Source organism: Erinaceus europaeus, chromosome 4 (assembly GCF_950295315.1).
Source record: "Erinaceus europaeus chromosome 4, mEriEur2.1, whole genome shotgun sequence".
Lineage (NCBI taxonomy): Eukaryota > Metazoa > Chordata > Mammalia > Eulipotyphla > Erinaceidae > Erinaceus > Erinaceus europaeus.
In genome coordinates this window covers 98,262,261-98,287,438 of record NC_080165.1, presented here as the reverse complement: position 1 = coordinate 98,287,438, position 25,178 = coordinate 98,262,261, and the positions used below count along the sequence as shown (strand labels likewise).

Here is a 25,178-nt window from a genome sequence, read left to right as displayed (position 1 = left end):
TCTTTTGCTTGTGAAGAGATCTCCAAAGACCTCTGCCCTTTCTTCATGAGACTGTTTCGTTGTTTCTGGAACATCTATCTCTGGACCACTCTGTGGTTTCTGCCCAATGCCAGCCCGCAGGAGCCCAACGCCAGCCCGCAGGAGCCGGCTTTACGCCGCTTGGCGCGGGGCATTGGGCGTGGGCTCCCCCCACGCTGCTCGGCCACCAAGAGCAGGGCAGCAGGCATGGCGGGCAGGGCTGCAGCCCATACTGGCCGCCACCCCGGGGCACCTCAGCCCGCGCCTTCTGCATGACCGCCTGCCCGCCCTCCTGCTATGAAGTCTGGACAGATCCTGGAACACCCGGAGACCATGGGCTCCCTGCTGAAACTGGGCTCCCTGGCCAAGATCCCCAGCTCGGCTCTGAAGGCAGAGGAGCTAAAATACACAGAGATCCCTGCAGAGATCGCAACCTGCAATTCCTGGAAGTGAAGCTGCCCATGAAGCCACTGCGGACAACGCACTCCCCAGACAGCTAAGACAGTATATATCTAAACTCATGTTTAAAATGACATGTCTTCATGACAAAAGTTTTCCACCTTGTGTATTGAAGACCATGTTTACATGTGTGTTTAAAGTTTGGTAAACATTAACTTTAAGGTTAAAAATGTAACTTTAAGGCTATATTCTTACCAGACAGAGTTAAATGAAAAAGGTTTTCAACATAGTTCTCAAAAAGGGAAAATTAACTTACATTTAAAGTCTGAGTTAAAAATTAGTTAAAAATCAATATATTTTAACTAAGTTAGTCTAAAAAAAAAAAACCTGCGCACACCTAGGGTGTGTCTCCATCTTCAATGGGTGTAACAAAAGGTTAAATAGACTTGATGATATGTAAAACTCTTGAATCCTTCTCAATTAGAAATGGTAGATTGCACAATGGTTATGCTAATGATTCTCATGCCTGAGGCTTTTTTTCCCATGGTTCTCTATTTACCTTTCCACATTTTATTGTTTAAACTTTAAACAACCTTAAAATCATACTAAAAAAGACTTCCAACTGTAATAGAGTCATCAATTGTGGTAAACTTCTAACCTGCTACAAATTTTGTTTCATAGTAAGTTAACTGCAGTGGTCAAGTTCTCTACAAAAAAGTGGAATTCCAACGGCTGACCTTCCTCATGCAACAATTCACCCCCCCCTGGCAATTCTTCAGTGGACATCTGCTTTGGCCTGGCACTTCAATTGGACTCACTGATACACCTCTTGGACACTTTACACAAAACTAGCAGCTTCCCTTAATGCTGCTGGGTTTCTCAAAGACTGACTGCAGCCAGCTGCCTTGGGACTCTAGGCCATACCCCCGCCCCCATGCCAAATAATGCCCATCGAGGCAAGTAATGCCCCCCAGAGGCAAAAGAAGCCCCCAGAGGCAAGAAATGTTTTTTTAGCTGGTAAAGTCTTGCCCACAGAGGCAAAAACGCCCCCCTCAGGCCTTCCATTGGCAGCACACTGGTTCTTGTTGCTCACTTACATGTTCCTCCATGTTTGTGCCAGTTTCTTTTTTGAAAATGCCTGTATGATATAGGTTTCTGTTCACCCCACACTCCTGATACTATGGTCATTTAGTTAAAAAGAAAAGGGGGAATTGTTGCTATGCTTCACATGGGTTTGGTCTCACTCTCCCCTGCCGGGAGATTTGGTTTGGTCATTGCTAGTTTTCGCGCTACTCCCTTCTCCCTGCCCCCTACCCTACGTACTTCCTGAGTTCCTGCCACAGCCACCAGAGGAGAAGGATGCAGGACAGATCTGTGTGGTGATTAGTTTCAGAGTCCCTCTCTGCCGCGGGAGGAGAAAGACGGAAGATCACATGTTTGCCCGCTCGTGAATAAAGATTAAACTGCATTCTCAGCTCAGCCATGTGTTTCTGGTTGTCTCTGTTACCCACCCATAAAGCCAGCCCGGCAATAACAACAAAAAGGAATTGATTTCTGGATTTCAATTTCTTCTAGCTTAGTGTTTGCATAGAGGAATGTCACAGACTTTTGAATGTTAATTTTGTAGCCTGACACATTACTGTATTGCCTGATGATTTCCAAAAGCTTCTTGCTGGATTCCTTAGGTTTTTCTGTATATAATATCTTGTCATCTGCAAATAGGGAGAGTTTGACTTCTTCTCTTCCAATCTGTATCCCTTTAATTCCTTGTTCCTGCCTTCCAACACTATGTTGAATAATAATGGTGATAGTGGGCAGCCCTGTTTAGTACCTGATCTGAGTGGAAATGCTTCCCGTTTTTCACCACTGAGTAAGATATTGGCTGTAGGTTTGCTATATATAGACTCCACTCTCTTCAGGAATTTTCCATCTATTCCCATTTTTTGTAGTGTTTTGATCATAAAGGGATATTTTATTTTGTCAAAGGCTTTCTCTGCATCTATTGATATGACCATGTGGTTTTTGGTCTTGCTTTTGTTGATGTGGTGGATAACACTGATTGATTTATGTATATTAAACCAACCTTGCATGCCTGGGATAAACCCCACTTGGTCATGATGAACAATCTTTTTAATATACTGCTGTATCCGGTTGGCTAGAATTTTGTTCAGTATTTTAGCATCTATGTTCATCAGAGATATTGGTCTGTAGTTTTCTTTCTTGGTTGTGTCCCTGTATGTTTTGGGTATCAAACTGAGGTTAGCTTCATAGAAGCTGGCAGGGTGTATTCCAGTGTCTTCAATGTTCTGGAAGACTTTTAAAAGTAGAGGTATTAGTTCTTCTTTGAAGGTTTTGTAGAATTCATTTGTAAAACCATCTGGTCCAGGACTTTTATTTTTGGGAAGATTTTTGATAACCGTTTCTATTTCATTAGCTGTGGTGGGCCTGTTCATGTTATCCACTTCCTCTTTACTTAGTTTTGGAAGTTGGTATGTGTCTAGGAAATAGTCCATTTCTTCCAGGTTCTCTAGCTTGGTGGCATATAGTTGTTCATAGAAGCCTCGCATGATATGTTGAATTTTTGTGGTGTCTGTTGTGATATCTCCTCTTTCATTTAGTATCTGATTTATTTGGGTCTTTTCCCTTTTTTGTTTTGTGATTCTAGTTAAAGGTTTGTCGATATTGTTCACTCTTTCGAAGAACCAACATTTACTTTCGTTGATCTTTTGTATGATTTTCTTATTCTCAATGTTATTTATTTCTGCCCTAACTTTAGTGATTTCTGTCCTTCTGGTTGCTTTAGGGTTCCTTTGTTCTTCTTCTTCTAGGTCTTTAAGATGTACAATCAGGCTGTTTGTGCTTTTTCTTGTTTCCTAATGTGTGCTTGTATAGCTATGAACTTCCCTCTCAGTACTGCCTTAGCTGTGTCCCAAATATTTTGATAGCTTGTGTCTTCATTTTCATCGAACTCTCAAAACATTTTGATTTCTTCCTTGATTTCCTCTTTGACCCAGAGGTTGTTAGGAAGAGTACTGTTGAACTTCCACATTTTGGGACTATTACTAATATTTGTTGATTGTTAAGTGTTAGTTTAGTTCCACTGTGGTCTGAGAAGATGCTTGGTATGATTTCAATGCTCTTGAATTGGCTGATGCTCTCTTTGTGGCCTAACATATGGTCTATCCTTGAGAATGACCCATGTGGATTTGAGTAAAATGTGTATTCCAGTTTCTTGGGATGAATGACTCTGAAAATGTCCAATAGTTCTAGTTTATCTATCTCTTCATTTGGCTCCCTTATGTCTTTACTGATTTTCTTCCTGGATGATCTGTCAAGTTGAGAGAGTGGGGTATTAAAGTCCCCTGCTATGACTGTGTTGCTGTTACTATATTGCTGTAGCTCTTTCAGTAGACATTTGATGTATTTAGATGGCTTCTCATTGGGTGCATAGTTGTTAATAATTGTGAAGTCCTCTTGATTGACTGATCCTCTGAGCATTAAGTAGTGTCCATTCCTATCTTTTTAAATCTTATCTATTTTAAAGTCTATCATGTCAGATATGAGAATAGCTGTTCCTGCCCTTTTATTATTTTTTTTTTTTGTGGGCCATTGGCTTGTATGATAGTTTTCCATCCTTTCACTTTAAGTCTGTGTTTGTCTTGTTGAGTTAGGTGGGTATCCTGTAGACAGCATATTGTTGGGTTGTATTTTATGATCTGTCTTCCTACTCTGTGCCTTTTAATAGGTGAATTCAGGCCATTGACATTTATTGATATCAAAGATTGAAGACATTTTAACACCATTCTTGTATAGTTTTAGAGTGTTCTGATATATGTCCTGTTTATGATGATCTGACTGTTTATAGAAGACTTTTCAGAACTTCTTTCAGGGCAGGCTTGGTGATAGTTGATTCCTTCAGCTGTTGCTTGTTGTTGTCTGAGAAGGTTTTGATGCCTCTATCTAGTCTGAGTGACAGTCTAGCAGGATATAGTATTCTTGGTTGAAAGACTTTCTCATTGAGCACTCGATAGATATCTTGCCATTCTCTTCTGGCCTGTAGTGTTTGTGTGGAGAAGTCTTCTGCTAATCTTATGGGTTTTCCTCTGTAGGTGGCTCTTTGTTTTTTCTCTTGCAGCCTTCAGGATCCTTTCTTTATCCTTCTTCCATTCCATTCTAAGTATGATGTGTCTTGGTGTTTTTAAGTCTGGGTTAATTCTGTTTGGGACCCTCTGGGCTTCTTGAATCTTTATGTCTTTGATGTTGTCTAGACTAGAGAAGTTTTCAGTTATTATGGCCTGAAGAATGCTTTCTTCCTCTCCCTCTCTTTCTTCCTCTGGTAAGCCAATAATGCGTATATTGTTCCTTTTGAAGTCATCTCATAGGTCTCTGTTGTTGTTTTCAGCATCTCTTAATCTCTTTTTGAGATCTCTTACTTCTTTTTTAGTTGTCTCTAATTCATCCTCAATCTTGCTAATTGTGTTTTTAGCCTCATTGATTCTATTCTCTCTGTCCTCTAATGTTTTCTGGAGTTCATCTATTTTGTTTCCCTGTTCTGATACTGTTTTAGCTTGTTCAGCTAACTGTGTTCTTAGCTCAGCTATTTTAGCTCTCACCTCTCTAATAACCTTGAGATAATTAGTGTTTTCTTCCAGAGTCTCATTTGTTGTTCCTGTATTCCTGATTACAATTCTTTCAAACTCTTTACTCACTCCTGTGATTATTTCCTTAGCTAATGTTTGGATGTTGAATTTGTTGTTTTGTGCTTCACCCTTTGGGGGGCTTTTAGCTGGACTCTTGTCTTAGTTAGTTTCTCCAATATTTCTTCTTGTTGGTTTAACCATTTTATATATTATGTTATAAGTTTCCTCTCTCAGTACTTTTCAAATTACTGATCACTATTTCCTGGATTGACTTGTGTCTAAGTAAGGTAATTAAGGGGTTCACAGTGGTGGAAGTTAACAGTTGTTTCAATAGTATTTTAATCCCTGAGTTGGAGCTCAGTGATTTAAAAGCCTCTTTTTTTTTTTTTTTCTTCTCTGTAGGCTATGGGAGCCTGAGGGCTTCTAAACTTTAAGTAGGCTTCTTAGCTTTCTTCTTCTGACTCCTGACCAAGAGATAAGGCAGGGTGTAGCAGAGATAGTCCGTTGGTTATGCAAAGAGACTTTCACAGCCCCACATCTATGCCACCAAGGTATAGGTCTTCTGAGTTTCCTGGTTAGATCTCTATTCCCCGGTGTCCCTCCCTGTCACTGCTCAATTCTGAGTGCAGTAGCAATGGAGACTCAGAGTTGCACTTGGTGAGTCTCTGGGGAGTCCTCTCCTCCCTTCAGCTGTTCCCTTGTTGGTGGAACAGACTGGAGGTGGTGTCTCAACTGATAAACCACCTGACTGTTACCAGCCACTTAGTCTCTCCCTAGGCTCCTCTCTGTCACCAGCCACGTGTGTTTGCACTCACCGGTGATTTGGTGGGTTCCTGTAGTCATTCTAGTCCTGTTTCATTTCGGTCCTAGGTGGTCTCCTTTGGTATTCCTAGTTGATCTGGGAGAGGACAGGAGAGGAGAGAAACAGATCTGCTGCTGCTCGCAGCCCCGCCTCTGGAAGTCTCTACAACATTCTTTTTAAAAAATATTTTTTTTATTTATTAATATGAGAGAGAGAGAGAGAGAGAGAGAACCAGACATCACTCTGGTACATGTGCTGCTGGGGATTGAACTCAGGACCTCATGCTTGAGAGACCAATGTTTTATCCACTATGCCACCTCTCAGACCACTATAACATTCTTTATACACATACATTGTTTTCTTTTATTGTCTTTTAAAAAATTTTAACTATTTATTTTCCCTTTTGTTGTCCTTGTTTTTCATTGTTGTTGTAGTTATTATTGTTGTTGTTGTTGATGTTGTTGTTGTTGGATAGGACAGAGAGAAATGGAGAGAGGAGAAGACAGAGAGGGGGAGAGAAAGATAGACACCTGCAGACCTGCTTCACAGCTTGTGAAGTGACTCCCCTGCAGGTGGGGGGGTGGCTCAAACCTGGCATCACATGGGAGATGCTATGGAACCAGAAGAAGACATAGTGTCACAGTGTTCCTCCCTTTCTCTCTGTCTCTGTCTGAAAGAAGAAAATACCTTCGGCTGGGAGCAGTGGAATCACATGTGTGCAAGACACTATCTCTTCACAAGCAAGCAAGAAAGAAAGAGGGAGGGAGGGAGGGAGGAAGGAAGGAAGGAGAAAGAAAGAAAGAAAGAAAGAAGGGAAGGAAGGAAGAAAGAAAAAGAAAGAAAGAAAGAACGAAAGAAAGAAAGAAAGAAAGAAAGAAAGAAAGAAAGAAAGAAAGAAAGAAAAGAAAGAAAGAAAGAGGAGTAAGTATACATGCTGACTTGTGTTTAGGGATTAATATGACATTTCTTTTTTAAATTTTTTGTATTACCTGTACATAGTTATTGGATAGAGACAGCCAGAAATTGAGAGGAAAGGGGAGATAAAGAGGGGGAGAAAGACAAAGAGACACCTGCAGCACTGCCTCACTGCTTTCCCCATTCAAGCAGGGACCAGGGGCTTGAACCCCGGTCCTTGCTCATTGTAACATATGTGCTCAACCAGGTGTGCCACCACTCGTCCCCTATTATGACATTTCAGATCAAGGGGATCATTGTGCAAGGAGCCTGGTTCAGGCCCCTGTCCTCCACCTTCAAGGGAGAAACAGGTCTGCAAGTATCTTTCTCTCTTCCTCTCCCTCTCCCCCTTCCTTCTCAATTTCTCTGTCCTATCAAATAAAATAAATATTAAAGATTAAAAAAGAAAAAGGAAACAGAAGATTTTGGAGAAATACTAGAGGGTTCAGAAGGTTTCTTAGCCCTGTACTAAGATATTTTCTAATTTATTTCTATCTCTGTCCCTGAAGAAGTTCTCTCTCACCAGTTCTTTTCTTTCTGTGGTGGTGACTCCACCCTTTGAAGATCTTTCTTTGCCTAAGTCCTCCTCAGCCACATCAGAAGAGAACATTGGGCTCCTGAGCAGGTCTTACAACTAGCTTAATGCAAATGGAAGATTACGAGTCCAGGACTTACTCTCATATGGCCACAGATGTCTTTCTTAATTTTAGAAATCTCTATAGCTTTATCAAATGATTCATGTATAGAGCAACATCTTGTCTAGCAAGGAGGATTTCTTTGTCTTTAAAGATTTTGTTTATAGGGGATCAGGCAGTGGCTGATCTAGTTAAGCACATACATTACAGTGTCAGTGCACAAGGTCCTAGGTTCAAGCTCCCAGCCCCTACCTGCAGGGGGAAAGCTTCACGAGTGAGGAAGCAGGTCTGCAGGTGTCTCTTTGTCTCTTCCCTTCTCTATCTTCTCCTCCCCTCTCAATTTCTGCCTCTGTGCAATAATAAAGAAATAAATATATTTTTTAAAAGATTGTTTGTTAATGAGAGACAAGAACCAGAGCATTACTCTGATGCCTACAATAGCAGGATTGCATTTAGGGACTCATACCTATAAGTTCAGTACTCTAGCCACTATATTACCTTCTGGATCACCCTTCACACATTTCTTAGTTCAAGCTAATGATTTCAAAATTCAGTCAATTTCTTATCTATTTTATTCTTGTCATGTGTCAATAGCCACATCCAGAACATTTTATTTAAAAAAAAATTATGGCCAGGGAGATAGCATAATGGTTCTGCAAAACACTCTTATGCCTGAGACTCCCAGGTCTTGGGTTCAATTCCCAGTACCACCATAAGCCAGAATTTAGCAGTGCTGTGAGAAATATATATATATGTGTGTGTGTGTGTGTGTGTGTGTGTGTGTGTGTGTGTGTGTGTGTGTGTGTGTGTGTGTGTCTGTGTGAGAGAGAGAGCAAGAGATCACGGAGAGATCAGAGCACTACTCAGCTCTGGTTTATGGCAGTGTCAGGGATTGAACCTATGACCTATGGAGTCTCTGGCATGAAAATATAGTAGTGACTTCTATACTAACTCACTGGCCAGATATTTTCTTTCAAGACAACTCTTTTCTTTATTTCTTTTATATTTTGGATAGAGACAGAGAAAGTAGAGAGGAAGAGAGAGTGAAAGAGGTTATAGCAACAAAGCTACCTTTAATGCTGTGGGGATTGGAATTAAACCTTTGCATGCACATGGCAAAACCATGTTATTTGGACTTCACCAGCCCAAGACATCTCTTTTTCAAATCAGTGGGTGGGTATATTAGTGAAATTCAACTTTGGTGAGATATATATTGTTGGAACAGGGCTACACCCTGACTCAAAGCCTGTTTGTAGCTTTGGCTCAAAGCCCATGTTTTGCACATGGCACCTTTTACACTTAATGCAAATGGCATAATGCACCTAATGTCAGCCTATGGTGTAAAGGCTGTTTGAAGAGGGAGACAGTAACAAATGGGAAACAAAGAGAAGATAGAAGAGAGGTCTGGCTGCATGGGGGCCTGATGGTCTGGTCCTGGCAGTCCTGAGGGACCTGAAGGCCTCCTCTTTCCCTTGACAATAAAGAGAATAATAAAGACAGGAGCTAGCTAGCAGTCTTGCAAGTCTCTCTCCCTGGCTCTGTGTGCTTTCTTCTGAGTACTAAGGGCCTCACCTCCTCTCTCTTCTGTCAGTGATGTCTGATACATATTTTAAGTGTTTTTTTTTTCTCTTTTGCTCATTAAATGTTTTTATCATTTTTAGGGGGGGAGTTGGCAAACGCTAGAAGAAGAAGAAGGGGGGGAGTTAATGTTTTGCAGTACAGATGTTGACACATAGGTACATTTTTTCATCTCCTAATGAAAGTTCTCTATAAAATACTCTCACCTCCAACTTAGGTCCTTTTCCCCATCATATACCAGGACCCCAAGGTCCTTTTCCCCACCACCTCCCCTTTCTCCTCCTTTCACAGAGTCCTTTGCTTTGGTGCATACGCCCCACCCAGTTCAAGTTTTGCTTTTTGTTTTTCCTTTCTGTCCTTGTTTCTTTTCCTTTCTTTCTTTTTTTTTTTTTTTAAAGATTTTATTTCTTTATTGATGAGAAAGATAGGAGAAAGAACCAGACATCACTGGTACATGTGCTGCTGGGGATTGAACCCAGGACCTCATGCTTGAGAGTCCAATGCCTTATCCACTGCACCACCTCCCAGACCACTCTGTCCTTGTTTCTTAAATTCTACTTACAAGTGAAATCATCCAGTATTTATCTTTTGCTTTCTGGCTTATCTCACTGAACATGATGCCTTCAAGCTCCATCCAAGATGAGGTGAAGATAACTTCATCATTTTTAGCAACTGTGTAATATATATATATATGACACATTTTTTTAGCCAATAATCTGTCATTGGACACTTGGGTTGCTTCCAAATTTGCACTATAAGGGTTTGTACTACTATGAACATTAAGTGTATGTAGATCTTCTTGGATAGGTGTTTTTGTTTCTTTTTTTTTTAATATTTATTTAATTTATTTATTCCCTTTTGCTGCCCTTGTTGTTTTATTGTTGTAGTTATTATTGTTGTTGTCGTTGTTGGATAGGACAGAGAGAAATGGAGAGAGGAGGGGAAGACAGAAAGGAGGAGAGAAAGACAGACACCTGCAAACCTGCTTCACCGCCTGTGAAGCAATTCCCCTGCAGGTGGGGAGCCAGGGTTGGAACCGGGATCCTTATGCCGGTCCTTGTGCTTTGCACCACCTGCGCTTAACCTGCTGCGCTACAGCCCGACTCCCGGTGTTTTTGTTTCTAAGAGAAAACTATATCCTTCTTCTTTTTTAAATTAACTTCAATTCCTATATTACTATATTTTGTTTTTCATTTTTGTGATTAACAGTGGTTTTCAAGATTGTAAGATTACAGGGTATAGTTCCACACCCAGAGCATAGCACCCATAACTACAATTCTGTGACCCCACCCTGTCACCCAGAAGACCTATATTCTAAGCCCATGTTCTTTTTTTAATATATATTTTTAATATTTATTTATTCATTTTGTTGCCCTTGTTTTATTGTTGTAGTTATTGTTGTTATTGATGTTGTCATTCTTGGATAGGACAGAGAGAAATGGAGAGAGGAGGGGAAGACAGAGAGGGGTAAAGAAAGAGAGACACCTGCAGACCTGCTTCACCACCTGTGAAGCGACCCCCCTGCAGGTGGAGAGCCAGGGCCTTGAACCGGGATCTTTATGCCAGTCTTTGCGCTTTGTGCCACCTGTGCTTAACCCACTGCACTACTGCCTATTCTCACATCGTGTTTTTTTGTTTGTTTGTTTTTTATAAAAAGGAAACACTGACAAAACCATAGGATAAGAGGGGTACAACTCCACACAATACCATAACTCTGTATCCCATCCCCTCCCTTGATAGCTTTCCTATTCTTTAACTCTCTGGGAGTATAGACCCAAGGTAATTGTAAATGCAGAAGGTGGAAGGTCTGGCTTCTGTAATTGCTTCTCTGCTGAACATGGGCATTAACAGGTCAATCCATACTCCCAGCCTGACTCTCTCTTTCCCTAGTGGGGCGGGTTTCTGGGGAAGCAGAGCTCCAGGACACATTGGTGGGGTTGTCTGTCCAGGGAAGTCTGGTTGGCATAATGTTAGCATCTGGAACCTGGTGGCTGAAAAGAGAGTTGACATATAAAACCAAACAAATTGTTGACTAGTTATGAACCTAAAGGCTGGAATAGTGCAGATGAAGAGTTGTGGGGGGGTCTCTATTTTGTAGATAGCTAGCAGGCCTATTTTAGTTATATTCCAAAGGGCCTGTGGCTATACTAGTTTCTCTTCTTCTTCTTCTTCTTCTTCTTCTTCTTCTTCTTCTTCTTCTTCTTCTTCTTCTTCTTCTTCTTCCTCTTCCTCTTCCTCTTCCTCTTCTTCTCCTTCTCCTCCTCTTCCTCCTCCTCCTCCTCCTCCTCCTTCTTCTTTTTGTCTGCTGAGCCTGAAACCTGGTATGCAGGTGGATCCAAGTTATTGTCTAGGGAGATAATGTCATGACTGGAAAAAGGACTAGAAAGCTGGATCAGGGAAGAGAGTAGCTCCCAAACATGGGGAAGGTGTATACATATTGTTGACTGTAAAACCCATCTTTTTAATGCACAGACCATAGGCTGAGTCTTTGATATGTTGACTCACTTAAAAGCTCACACCAGGGAGAACAGAAGCAACTGGTGGCACAGCTATATACAAATAATGTCAAATGACATAAATTATGGTGATGCTGTGATTGATACAGCAAATCCTAACAAAGTGATTTTTCAAAGTTAACCCAACTGCCAAATAATGTGATTATAGCATTAACTATCCATTGCCTTCTTAAACCCTAAGACAGCAGGAACCTCCCTCTTCCTGTATAGAGCCTATATTTCTCCCAGTCCTGGAACATTTAGGGTGGGGCTCACTTTCCTGCATGCTTCTTTCAATTCATACCAAATGATATTGTATCTGCTGATCCCAACCTAATCAACACAATGAGTACCACCTCAGCATGCTTCACTTCAGACTGTGTCCAGAGACTTCTGGCATGGAATGCCAACCCTTCAGCCTCATTACTCAGCTGAGACCTTTCCTTTCATAGGATTCTCCCCCAGGGCTCTGTTCTGGCTCCTACACTATTTAATATTTACATCAATGACCTCCCAGAAACTTCTTCAAGGAAGTTCATCTACGCCGATGACATCTGCTGTGCAACTCAGGCATCCAAGTTCGACATCCTCGAGGAAACACTCACGAAAGACATGTCTCTGATATCTGATTACTGTAAAAAATGGCGACTAATCCCTAGCACTGCAAAAACGGTATCATCTGTTTTCCATCTACACCATGCCTCGGCCTCGCGTGAGCTTAATGTGCAGCTTGGCGATATGAGAATCCGGCATGAAGCCCAGCTAGTCTATCTTAGCGTTACTCTCGATCGCACTCTGTCATTTCACGAACGTCTCATAAAAACTGCAGCAAAGGTGGGCGCGAGGAATAACATCATTGCAAGACTGGCCAGCTCCTCATGGGGCGCGAGCGCTTCCACACTGCGATCATCATCTCTGGCATTATGCTATTCCACTGCAGAATACTGTGCCCCAGTATAGTTCCGTAGCCCCCATGTCCACTTGGTCGATTCCAAATTATATTCCTCCATGAGGATAATTTCTGGAACCATCCGTTCCACCCGGTTCCATGGCTGCCAGTTCTTAGCAACATCACCCCACCAGATATTCGTCAGGATGCGGCATCATCTAAGTTCATTTCCCACGTCTACGCTCTACCGGACCTGCCAATATACGTGGATATCTTCGCCCACCCTGTCCAACGCTTGACGTCTCGTCACCCAATCTGGTCCCCTACGCCTACACTGAACTTCTCTGTTCCAGACTCTTGGAAACAGAGTTAGCAGTCAGCTGAAGTAAAGAACAAACACCTCATCACAGACCCCTGCAAGCGTCAACCCGGCTTTGACCTAGCACGTTATGATTGGGCCCTCCTCAATCGCTAACGAACAGGCCATGGCTGGTGCGCCGCTATGTTCCATCGTTGGGGAGCCAGAGACGACCCGAACTGCCCCTGCGGCTACAGACAGACTATGACCCACATAGTCAACGACTGCCACCTCTACAGATTCAAAGGAGGTTTCAAAACTTTTACATCAGGCTCAACCTGACGCTGTTGACTGGCTACGGAAGAAGGGCAAACGCTAGAAGAATAGGATTCTCTAATTCCATTCCAGGAGGTTCACTTCCTAACAAAGTCCCAAAACCTAGTTACCGACCAGGTCCCATGAGATAAGGCATATGTTCACATGTATCCATAAATTAGGGCAAAATATATACCTGAGAGCAAAAGCACACAATAGTCTGCAGTGAGTCAGTATAAAATTCATAATGAAATAGTGTCTACTTAGACTTAGATACCCTCCTCACCTATTTCCTATTATACTTCCCTCATTCACTCCAAAGCTAACCTTATCAAAGCAAGGACTGCAAAAGCTGAATAAGGGCAAGAAACTGGCATACTTTAACAATGATTCTTTAGTCACTATCAGGCCACCCCATCAATGGGGCTCTATTCAGGGAGTCCTGAGATTCCCAAACTGACATGATGGGCCTAGACTTCAAATAAATCCCTTTCTCCATTGTTACTGGTCATCTCTATCAGGAACAACAAAATAGACCCCTTTGTGGGCCCCCATACAACCTTGCCCTCAACTTGGATTAACAACGGTAGAGAATGTTCCATCCTCCAAAGGGAGGCTGGACAACATACTCTATGCTACACCTGAGGAAGATGGGTCCTAATATTGGGGCAGCTTGGAACATTCTTACTCATTACCACAGAATGTAAGCTCATACCTACAGGGATGCAGAGGTCACATAGGCTCCTAAGCTGAATATGGGCCCCAGATCACATCAAATTGCATCTTGTGTTTTAATCACACCCAGGTGTATCCACGGACCAAGATGAAGCTCATGTCTCCAAGCCAAAGGCCTCCCAGGATTGGTCAATTACTGCCTGGTGAACTTTCCACCTATCAGAAATGCCCTGACTGAAAATCTCATTTATATATTTGGTGGCTGGAAAGGTGGTTCAACTAGTAGCTCTCTGGACTCCGATGCCTGAGGTTCCTGGTTTGATTCCCAACACTGCATGTACTGACCTCCTCTCTCTGTGTCTGTCTCATGTGAAAATTTCTCTCATGATTGATACATAAAATTAATATTTTTTTCCAAGTACATTTTTTCCAGAGAACCTGGAACTTCAAGTCCTCAAGCATGACAGTCTCTTTGCATAATCATTATGCTATCCACCCCCACCCCCATAAAGTTATGATTATTATTTACGTATTTAAAAGCTGGGGAGGTAGCATAATGTCTATGCAAAAAGGCTTTGGTACCTGAGGCTGCCAGGTTCAATACTTAGCGTGGTACCACCATAAACCAGAGCTGAGCAGTGCTCTGATATAAATAAGTATGTAAAGTTTTAAAAATGTATCTGAAGATTAAAAATAGAAGAGGTTATTAAGTATTTTTTCAATTTAGTATTGGTTTTGCACCTTTGCTAGACTTCTTATTGAGTGGGTTACTTTACCAGAAAGAAGTAAAGATTAACTCCTTCATGCAGTTTCTGTATGGTAGTGAGAAAGATAATCCCTGAGTTCATGACCCACTAGTACACTATCTACTGTTTTGCTATTGTCACTACCATTTCTTTGTAAAATTTCCTGTAAACATCCAACTTCTTCTTTTTTAAAATATATTTTAACTTTATTTGATTTGAAAGAAGAGAGAAATTGAGGTGGATGGGAAGGTAGGGAGAGAGAGGGAGAGAGAGACCCACCACACTGCTGCACTACTCTTGAAGCTTTCTCCCTGCAGGTGGGGGATGAGGACTTGAACCCAGGTCCTTGTGCATGGTAATACGTGCACTAAACCAGGTGTACCACCATCCGGCTCCAACATCCAACATCTCAAAATGCACTTTGAATTGATTTTCAATTTCCTACTGGTTCTTCCATTAATTAATGAGTTGTATAGAATCTTTGACACATGTTCATTTCATATTGCATGAGGGTTATGAGCCTACCTCTCTGAAAATTATGTTTTAATATCATTTTCATAGAACTGAAAAGCTGCCACACAGAATGATTCCTGAGAAGTTACTCATTGATTAATCCAGGCATGTGACATAATAAATTCTCCTGTAGTTAGCAAGCAAGGAGTAATAAAGTTGGCAATTGACCAGACTTGAGCAGAAAGATAAAATCTAAGATTAGCTGCTGCTTTTTGAAATATTGGTTAGATAATGTGTTAATTTTCTATTGCTATTGTAAGGACTTATCAGAACTCTAGTGGTTTAAAACAACATCTGTTTATTACCTTTCAGTTTTATAGGTCAGAAGTTTGACATTAAACACTCTTATTGGGTGAAAAATTAAGATAATATCTGAACTGAATTTATCTTCCTGAAGGCTCTAGGGGGGAATTCCCTTCCATATATATATATTTCCTGGCTCCTAGAGGCTTTCTATACTTCTCAGCTCAATTTCCTTTCCTTTTCTTTTTCTTTTTTTTTTTTTTTAATTTTTATTATCTTTATTTGTTGGATAGAGACAGCCAGAAATCAAGAGGGCCAGGGAGATAGAGAGGGAAAGAGACAGAGAGACACCTGCATCATTGCTTCACCGCTTGTGAAGTTTTCCCCATGCAGGTGGGGGCCAGGGGCTTGAACCCAGGACCTCGTGTACTATAACATGTGCACTTAACCGGGTGCACCACCACCCAGGCCCTCCTTTACTTTTCAAAGACAACAACAGTAGGATGAGTCCTCAGATCCCATAATCTGTCTCTTCTGCTTCCTATTAATACCTTTAAAGACTGAGTGATAGCATCACTGGTACTCCAGTGTCCTGAGGCATTGAAGGACCCATTCCCAATCCCTAGCACTACCATAAAGCAGAACTGAGCAGTGCTGTGGGGGTAGTAGTAATAATAATAATACCACATTTAAGGACCATTGTAATTATATTAGGTTTATATAAACAAGTCTAAGAGGGGCAGTGAAATAGCTCATTTGGACAGTGTGCTACTTTGCTTTGCACGACCCAAGTTTGAGCCTGGCCCTCAACACATTGAAGGAAGCTTTGGTGCCATGGTCTCTTTCATTCTCTCACTGCCTCTCTGCATCTTAAAGAAAAAATCAGCTTTATCCAGGTGTCATCAGGATGCCGGCCAGACTTCCCTGGATTGAAGACCCCACCAATGTGTCCTGGAGCTCAGCTTCCCCAGAGACCCACCCTACTAGGGAAAGAGAGAGGCAGACTGGGAGTATGGACCGACCAGTCAACGCCCATGTTCAGTGGGGAAGCAATTACAGAAGCCAGACCTTCTACCTTCTGCAACCCACAATGACCCTGGGTCCATGCTCCCAGAGGGATAGAGAATGGGAAAGCTATCGGGGGAGGGGGTGGGATATGGAGATTGGGCGGTGGGAATTGTGTGGGGTTGTACCCCTCCTACCCTATGGTTTTGTTAATTAATCCTTTCTTAAATAAAAAAGAAAAAAATAATAATAAAAAAAAAAAAGAAAAAATCAGCTTTGGTCCAGCCCTACTTTCAGGTTGTTGAAATAGCTCACCTGGACAGTGAGCTGCTTTGCCAGATGTGAGACTCAATTTCGAGCCCAGTTCCCATCATAGCAAAGGAAGCTTTGGTACTGGTCTCTATCTCTGTCTCTTTTTCTCTCTCCTTCTCCCTCTCTGTCTTGCTTTGTCTCTAGCTACAAAACAAAAAAAAAAACTAAGATGATTTCTTGACTTTTAAAAAAATATTTACTTCCTTTTGTTGCCCTTGTTGTTTTATTGTTATAGTTATTATGTTGTTATTGATGTCGTCATTGTTGGATAGGACAGAGAGAAATGGAGAGAGGAGGGGAAGACAGAGAGGGGCAGAGAAAGATAGACACCTGCAGACCTGCCTCACTGCCTGTGAAGCGACTCCCCTACTGGTGGGGAGCTAGGCTCCAACCAGGATCTTTATACCGGTCCTTGCGCTTGGTGCCATGTGCACTTAACCCGCTGTGCTACCGCCCAACTCCTGATTTCTGATTTGCTTACTTTCAAGGTTGCTGATTCCAGTTGTGATTCCAGTTGCTGATTCCAGTTGTGATTCCAGTTGCTGATTCCAGTTGTGATTCCAGTTGCATCTAATTCCCATTTGCTATAATATAGCACCTTCATGGTGTCAGCACAAAGTAAATTATCCCATGTTTCTCTGGGTTCTTAAGAGGCCTAACAAAGAGCCAAACAAGCACTAGACAGACTGATAAGAGAAAATGTAAATAACAACTCCTGTATATGAGTTCTCTGGGGGAGACCCAGAGAAACTGCATGAATGACCCATGTGATTCAAAAGCTATTCAAAAGCCAAAGGGAACGTAATTGGGAAAAAGGTCTGTTAGGAAGGTTGTTAAGGAAGGCACAGGATTCAAAACTATGCAATTTTTTTTTCATCTTTCTTTATAACTAGGACACTGCTTAGCTCTGGCTTATGGTAGTGCTGGGAATTGAACCTGGGGCCTTGGAACCTCAGTTTGGGTGTTGGGGGCTGGGCAGTAGTGCAGCGGGTTAAAGCGCACATGGCCAAGCACAAGAACTGGCCTAAGGATCCCGGTTAGAACCCCCGACTCCCTCCCTGCAGGGGGGTTGCTCCACAGGTGGTGAAGCAGGTCTGCAGGTGTCTATCTTTCTCTCCCCCTCTGTCTTCCCTTCTCTCTCTATTTCTCTTTTTCCAATCCAACAACAATGACAGAAATAACAACAATAATAATAACTACAACAACGATAAACAACATGGGAAACAAAAAGGAAAAAAAAAAGAAACAGTTTGCTTCTGTTGTTTGTTTTACAAGTTCATGTGTATCTAGATTCTACATGAGTGAAACCATCTGGTAGTTGTCTTTCATCTCTTATTTCACTAAACATAATCACCTCCAATTTCATCCATTATTGTCCTAAGACACAATATCATCTTTTTTTGATTGCAGAGTAATATTCCATGGAGTATATATGCCATAACTTCTTTATCCAGTCATCCATATATGGGCATTTAGGCTGCTTCCACTCTATTGTGAAAAATGCAGCTGTCAACCCAGGGGTGTATGTCCCTTTGAATTAGAGCCTTCTTGTCCTTTGGGTAAATTCCAGCCAACTTCTAGTCCACCTTCAGGGTCTAGCCCAAGAAATTAACTTTTTGCCAAAGACATATTTGTGGTGGTAAGGATTTGCTTCCCTCCAATGGACAAGAACAGATTTGGAGTCATCATCTGCTTACCACAGTTTGTTAGGAGACAGGGAGAAACAGAATAATTTAGGGAAAATACACAGATTGGCTACAGACAGAATCCGCCAAGGTGTGGGGATCTGTTACTGACAGAATCAGCGTTAAGTGCACAGAACTAGACTTTTAAGAAAGTTTTATTTTATTTATTGGATAGAGGCAGCAAGAGAAATTGAGTGGAGTAGGTGAGAGAGAAGGAGACAGAGAGACAACTGCAGCCCTGCTTCACCACTCCTAAAGCTTCTCCCCTGCAGGTAGGGACCAGGGGCTTGAAACCAGGTCCTTGTGCACTGTTATGTGTATGCTCAACCAGGTGCGCCACCGCCTGGCGCCCCCCAAAAGTGTTTTCTTAAATTTAATAATAATAATACATTTTTAATTTTTTTTTTCCAGAGCCCTGTTTAACTCTGGCTTATGGTGGTGGAGGGGATTGAACCTAGGGCATTAGAGCCTCAGGCATGAAAATTTGTTTGCATAATCATTATACTATCTCCCCTGCCTTGTTATTTTTTTAAAATTTTAATTATTTGTATTTGATAGGATAGAGAGAAACTGAGAGGAGGAGGGGAGACAGGGACAGAGAGGAAGAGAAACATCTGCAACACTATCACTATTTAGGAAGCTTCCTCCCTCTAGGTGGGAACTTTGGCCCTTGTGCATGGGAAGGTTTGTGCCTAACTAGGAGAGCCACTACCCCAGCCCCTGACTTAGAAATTTATCCCAGGGAGTCGGGAGGTAGCGCAGCAGGTAAAGTGCAGGTGGTGCAAAGCGCAGAGACCAGCATAAGGATCCCAGTTTGAGCCCCCGGCTCCCCATCTGCAGGGGAGTCACTTCACAAGCAGTGAAGCAGGTCTGCAAGTGTCTATCTTTCCCTCCCTTTCTCTGTCTTCCCCTCCTCTGTCCATTTCTCTCTGTCCTATCTAACAACGACAGCAGCAATATTAAGTACAACAATAATAAAAAAAACAAGGGCAACAAAAGGGGGAATAAACAAGGAAATTTATTCCAATGTGATTTATTATAATTTTGGCATGGCACAGGAGCCTTCACAGGGAAATATAAACCCAAAGAAACAGACCAACAAAACAATAGGTGTATTTTAAAGCCAGGTCTGATAAAGATTAGATAGTTTCAGGGAGCAGGTAGTGGCACCATTTAAGTGCACATATTACAGTGCACAAGACTCTGGTTCAAGCCCCTGGCACACACCTGCAGGGGGAAGCTTCATGAGTGGTGAAGCAGAGCTGTGGTATCTCTTTATCTGTCCCCATCTCTATCTCCCCCTTTCCTCTTGATTTCTCTGTCTCTAGCCAGTAAATACTAAAAAATTCTTAAAAAAAAAATTACACAGTTAGTGTAGTATGGGAGGTGGTGCAGTGGATAAAGCACTGGACTCTCAGGCATGAGATCCTGAGTTCAATCCCCAGCAGCACATGTACCAGAGTGATATCTGGTTCTTTCTCTCTCTCCTCCTATCTTTCTCATTAATAAATAAATAAAATATTAAAAAAATACACAGTTGTACAGGCATATCTTAAGTAGTATGAGGCAACTGGAGATCAATGACAAACCAAGTTTTACAATATTAGGGGGGAAGTTTTGCAAGGCTAGCTGTCCTGAGAGATAAGGATGATCCTTTCTGCTCATATGGTTTCATGTGAGAAATGAGGGCAGGATAGAGGTCAGTGTGACTGTCCTTTTTTTTTTTTTCCATTTTCTTAGACTTCTTTAGCTGAAAAAAATATTAAAAATGCCATGGCTTTCTATTCCAGGGTAATAGTTCTGAACTTCATGGGAAAAATGAGAAGCAATGAGAGGTTATATTGAAATGAAAAATCCACAGGTCAAAGATTGAAGGAGAGAAAACTGCAGGTGGTGAACTGTCATTTCCGCATTCCAGTCTCAAGTGGAAACCTTGGAGGGCTCTGATTGCAGCCTGTCGGCTCTCACCTTTGATAGTCAGCAATGGTGGACTCTAACTAATCAGCTTGTGCCACACCCAGCTTGAAAAAGAGAAAAGGCTGCGTGCTGGAGTATAAAGTTGTTTAGGCCTGGTAGTAATCGACCTGAAACGCCTAATAAGAAATGAACTATGCAGCCTCCTCTTGTTGATGGCTACCTTTGAGCTGTAACATTGGAGAGCTGAAACAGCAATGTTTTTTTTCATAACGATATTTTCCATCTTTTTTTTTTTTTCAATTGAGAGGAGGGGAAGAGCCTAAGAAATTAAGTTAACTAATATTTATTTGACATTCTCTATTTGCCATGCACTATGCATGAAGTCCCCATATTGACTCCTGGCAGCACATATACCAAAGTCATATCAGTTCTTTTTCTCTCTCTCCTCCTATCTCTCACGAAATAAATAAAATTTCCCTGCCTATCTCTCACGAAGTAAAATTTCCCTGCCCCCTCCCAGCCTGGCCCCACTTGCCTATTCTACTACAGTATTAAAAAAATAATAAATAGAAACACCAAGGGCAACAAAAATAATAAAGAAAATTAAATAAAAAACAAATATTTTGGGGGGTTAACTGCCCATAGTACTAAGGGTAAGGACCCACGCAAAGATCCTGGTTCAAGCTCCTGGGTCCTCACCTGCAAGGGGGGAGGGGGTCACTTCTCAAGTGGTGAAGCAGGTCTGCAGGTGTCTTTCTCTCCCCCTCTCTATCTTCCCTGCCCCTCAATTTCTCTCTGTCTTGTTCAACAACAGCTGCAGCAGCAACAATGGAAAAAAGATGGCCTCCAGGAGCAATGGATTTGTAGTGCAGTTACTGAGTCCCAGTGATAACCCTGGAGGCAAAAGTAAATAAATAAATAAATAAATAAATAGTTTGTAATAGAAGATAACATAATGGTCATGCCTGAGAGCTAAAGTCCCAGGTTTAATCCCCTTCACCACCATAAGTCAGAGCTGATCAGTGCTCTGATAAAAAAATAACAATAGGGAGTCGGGTGGTAGCACAGCGGGTTTAGCACAGGTGGCACAAAGCGCAAGGACCTGCATATGGATTCTGGTTTGATACCCACCCCATCCCCCCCACATCTGCAAGGGGAGTCGCTTCACAGGCAGTGAAGCAGGTCTGCAGGTGTCTATCTTCCTCTTCCCTTCTCTGTCTTCCCCTCCTTTCTCCATTTCTCTGTCCTATCTAACATCATCAATAACAACAACAATAGTAACTACAACAATAAAGCAACTAGGGCAATAAAAGGGAATAAACAAATATTAAAAAATAACAATAAAAAACATTGTATGGCTTGGATAAGTTTTTGTTTTTGTCATCTCCAGATTGTCACTGTTCTGAGCCAACTTTTTCAGAGAGGAACAATACTACAGCTTCAAAACTTTCTCCAGGGTGGGGGTATAGCATAATAGTTATGCAAAGAGAATTTCATGCCTGAGGCTCTCAAGTCTCAGGTTCAATCCCTTACACCGCCATAAGCCAGAGCTGAACAGTGCTATGGTTAAAAAAAAAAAAAAAAAAAAAAAAAAAAAAAAAAAAGAACAAAGAGTCAATATGTTTGTGGTCCGGGAGGTGGCACAGTGGCTAAGGCACTAGAGTCTCAAGCATGAGGTCCTGAGTTCGATCCTCAGCAGCACATGTACCAGAGTGATGGCTGGTTCTTTCTCTATCTTTCTCATGAATAAATAAATTCATTGAAAAAAAAAAAAAAACTTTCTCCAGTGTGGTCAGGGCTGGGCTCCTGGCAAAGTAGGTGGACTATTCAGGTGTGCTATTTTTTGGGCCCAAATTTGGAAATTAAAACTGGTTTTTTCCTTACTTCTTTAAAAAAAAACTCTGGGAGTCTGGGCGGTAGCGCAGCAGGTTAGGCACAGGTGGCGCAAAGTGCAAGAACATCCAGTTCGAGCCCCCAGCTCCCCACTTGCAGGGGAATCCTTTCACAAGCAGTGAAGCAGGTCTGCAGGTGTCTATCTTTCTCTCCCCCTCTCTGTCTTCCCCTCCTCTCTCCATTTCTTTCTGTCCTATCCAACAACAACATCAATAACAACAATAATAAAAGGGAATAAATATTTTAAAAAGCATTTATTTTGGATGGAGACAAAGAGAAGTTGAGAGGGAAAGGGGAGGTAGATATGGGAAGAGACAGACACCTGTAACACTGCTTCATTGCTTGCTAAGCTTCCTTTCTACAGGTAGGGACTGGGAATTTAACCTGGATCCTTGTGCAATGTAATGTGTGGACACTACCAGATGAACCCCCGCCTGGACCGCTTCCTATTTAGTTTTGCTTTAATTTTTAATAAGTTCTCTTTTCCCTCACTCCCTCTTTTGAAACTGAACCCAGTTATTTGGAGACTCAGGCATGAACGTTTTTTGTGTAACCACTATGCTATCTCTGCAGGTCCTATAAATTGTCATAATCTTCATTTTATTTTTTTTCCCACCAAGACTTGAAGTGTTACACAGAACTGTGATAGGGTGTGTGTGTGTGTGTGTGTGTGTGTGGTGTTTCCCACTCACTATTGGTAGTGGTTACTATAAAGTGATGAGCCTTTCCACCCACGCACGCATAAAAACTCGACCACACACATTATTTCCTTAGTCACTTGTAAAGAGACACACTGCAATAATACTAACATTTCTAGGGTAAAGATCAACCTTTCCTTCACAATTCACTGAGCAGCCATGCCCTGGTAGAGTCTAGAGGCTAGATGTTGGGGTTTTCACGACTGGAAGAGAAGAATGTTTACTCCGCTTAGTTGAAGTGCAAAATTCTGCTAGCTTACCTTTCATTCTATTTGCTTTAGTTGCTGCACAACAGGTCGCTTCCTTTTAAATCCGGACCTTTCCTTATTTAGTTTGCTGAGACTTCTACTCCTCAGATAGAATGCATTTCCTCTTCACCTATTTAGCCTAATGAATCTCAGTGTTATGTAAAGAAATGGCAAGAGTAATTTAGTTTGGAAGAGAAGATTGCAGCAGGATTATTAAATGAAAATGAGAAAGTTTAGCAGAAATTAGGAAAATACAAAATTGTGTTTTCTAGGGAATCGAGGTTTTTTTGTTTGTTTTTCCTGTGTAGACTGAGATAAGCTCTCCAATACCAGTCCCCAAAACCAGTTAACCTATGCAAATGATTTCTTGTGTGTGGAGGCTTTTCCTAACACTTTTATCCGTTCATACATCTCGTTGCTGCTGTGTCTTTTTCTTTGCAAAGTTGGTTAGATCTATGAGTCGGAAAAACTGATCTGTCTTCAAAAGAAATAAACTTGAATTACTGGGAAATCTTGGGGATAGCTTTTTCATCTGAAAATTAAACCAGTAGCCCATAGTCAATAAGGCATTCAATAAAATTACACATCTTAAATGTGTAGCTTCACATAGATGCAGGGGACCCAGGTAATAAACAAAAAACACAAGTGGCATGTAACTACACGCAGTAATAATGGTCTTGTTCCACTTCCAATGGAGCCAAAATGGCTTTGCGCCCTCTAGTTAATGCAAGTCCTACCGACTATTGGAATATTGACATCTGGATTCCTTATTTCTGAAATGTATTGCAGGCTCTCCTTAGGAACTTGGTGGTACGTCTACAGACGCACATAAGTAATGTCTCCCTGCAGGTCACACTACCCCCAAATTATGTACAGATAAAAGTTTTTATTTGGAGCTACAAAACTCTGGTTAGGGTCGGCAATAGTCATTCTAAGGGTTCACAAGAAAACTTTACACTCTTTTGACCTGCCAAAAACCTAAGTCTGAATTAAATAACTAATGCATTCCTATTTTTACTACTAGCTCTCTCTGCCAGCATCTTCCCAATTCATCTTCCGCCAAAACCTGTCATCCAGCCTGGCAAAACACCCGCTCACCTCCCCACACCTCAGGTTTTTGGTTTTTCAGGCCTTTGGCTGCCCTCTGATTTCTTCTCTCCCACACTTGTCTGACTGGTTCCTAGAAGCCTGGCAGAGGCTTCTCTCTGACATAAATCTAGCCACCATAAATTAAGAGCCTGGAGTACAAACAACTTCTCTCAATGCAAACAAATCCAGAAGGATCAGGTTTATAAGCAAAAGAAGTACTTTCATTTCCCCTTTCACTATAAACAAAGCATGCATTTTTTTTTTTTTTTTAAGGAGGATAAAGAGCAAATTGGCAGCGAAAATAACTGGTTCGAAGGGAGGTAAGGGAAATTCCTGGGTGAAAAGTTACTGCACTGTGCTGGCACCCGTTCGTTATGTTATGTTCAGCCTGCGCTTACTAGAAAGCCCTTATTACTGTAAAAGGTTAATTATGAGGGTAGTTTATCTTTGTTCTGGGCTTTGATCTAATTATCTAATTAACCAGAGCTTCCCAAAACAGACGTAAAGTCTACAGGAGAGATTCTAAGACGATTTTGCGGAATGTCCCAAAGGCTAGGAAAATTTAAAAGAAAAAAGAAAAGACAATGGCCACTGCCTCATCGAATGTTTCGCATTCCCAAACACAGCCCTATTGTTCTGCTTGTTAGCCCCCTGCCTTTCTCCACTTAAATATTTAAACCCAGTATTGCACCAAAGCAAAGGACTCTGGGGAGGGAGGAGAGGGAGAAAACTTTGGGGGCCAGGGACATAATGAAATTGTAATGCATGTCAAAGAATGCACTATAAAGCATGAGCCCCCTCACTTAACAAACAAACAAAAACTACTTAAACCCAGAGAAGCGCCCGGGAGCGCGCCGGCCCCGGGGGCTGCAGACGAGGTTCCCCGGCGGCGCCCGGGGGTCCTTTCCCGCCTTCCCGGAGCTGAGGTGAGGGGGGCGGAGGACACACCCCACATTCTCCCTCCTCTCTCAGCCTCGAGCTTTGTTAGGGACACCTCCCTCCTCTCCTCCATCTCCTCCTTTCCCAGGGGGTCGGGACGCGGCTCTGCCTCCCTCTCCGCCCCTGGGTCCCTTTGATCCCTTTCTTTCTCCCTGAGCCCCAGAAGCTCCTGAAAAGCCTCCCCCCCACACA

At 42.0% G+C, this 25,178-nt stretch overlaps 1 long non-coding RNA gene across 1 annotated transcript in view; it reads left to right on the top strand.

Annotated features, from left to right (window-relative positions):
• LOC132538121 (uncharacterized) overlaps positions 1–25,178 on the top strand; it is a 350,189-nt gene that overhangs the window by 229,866 nt on the left and 95,145 nt on the right. The window lies entirely within an intron of this gene.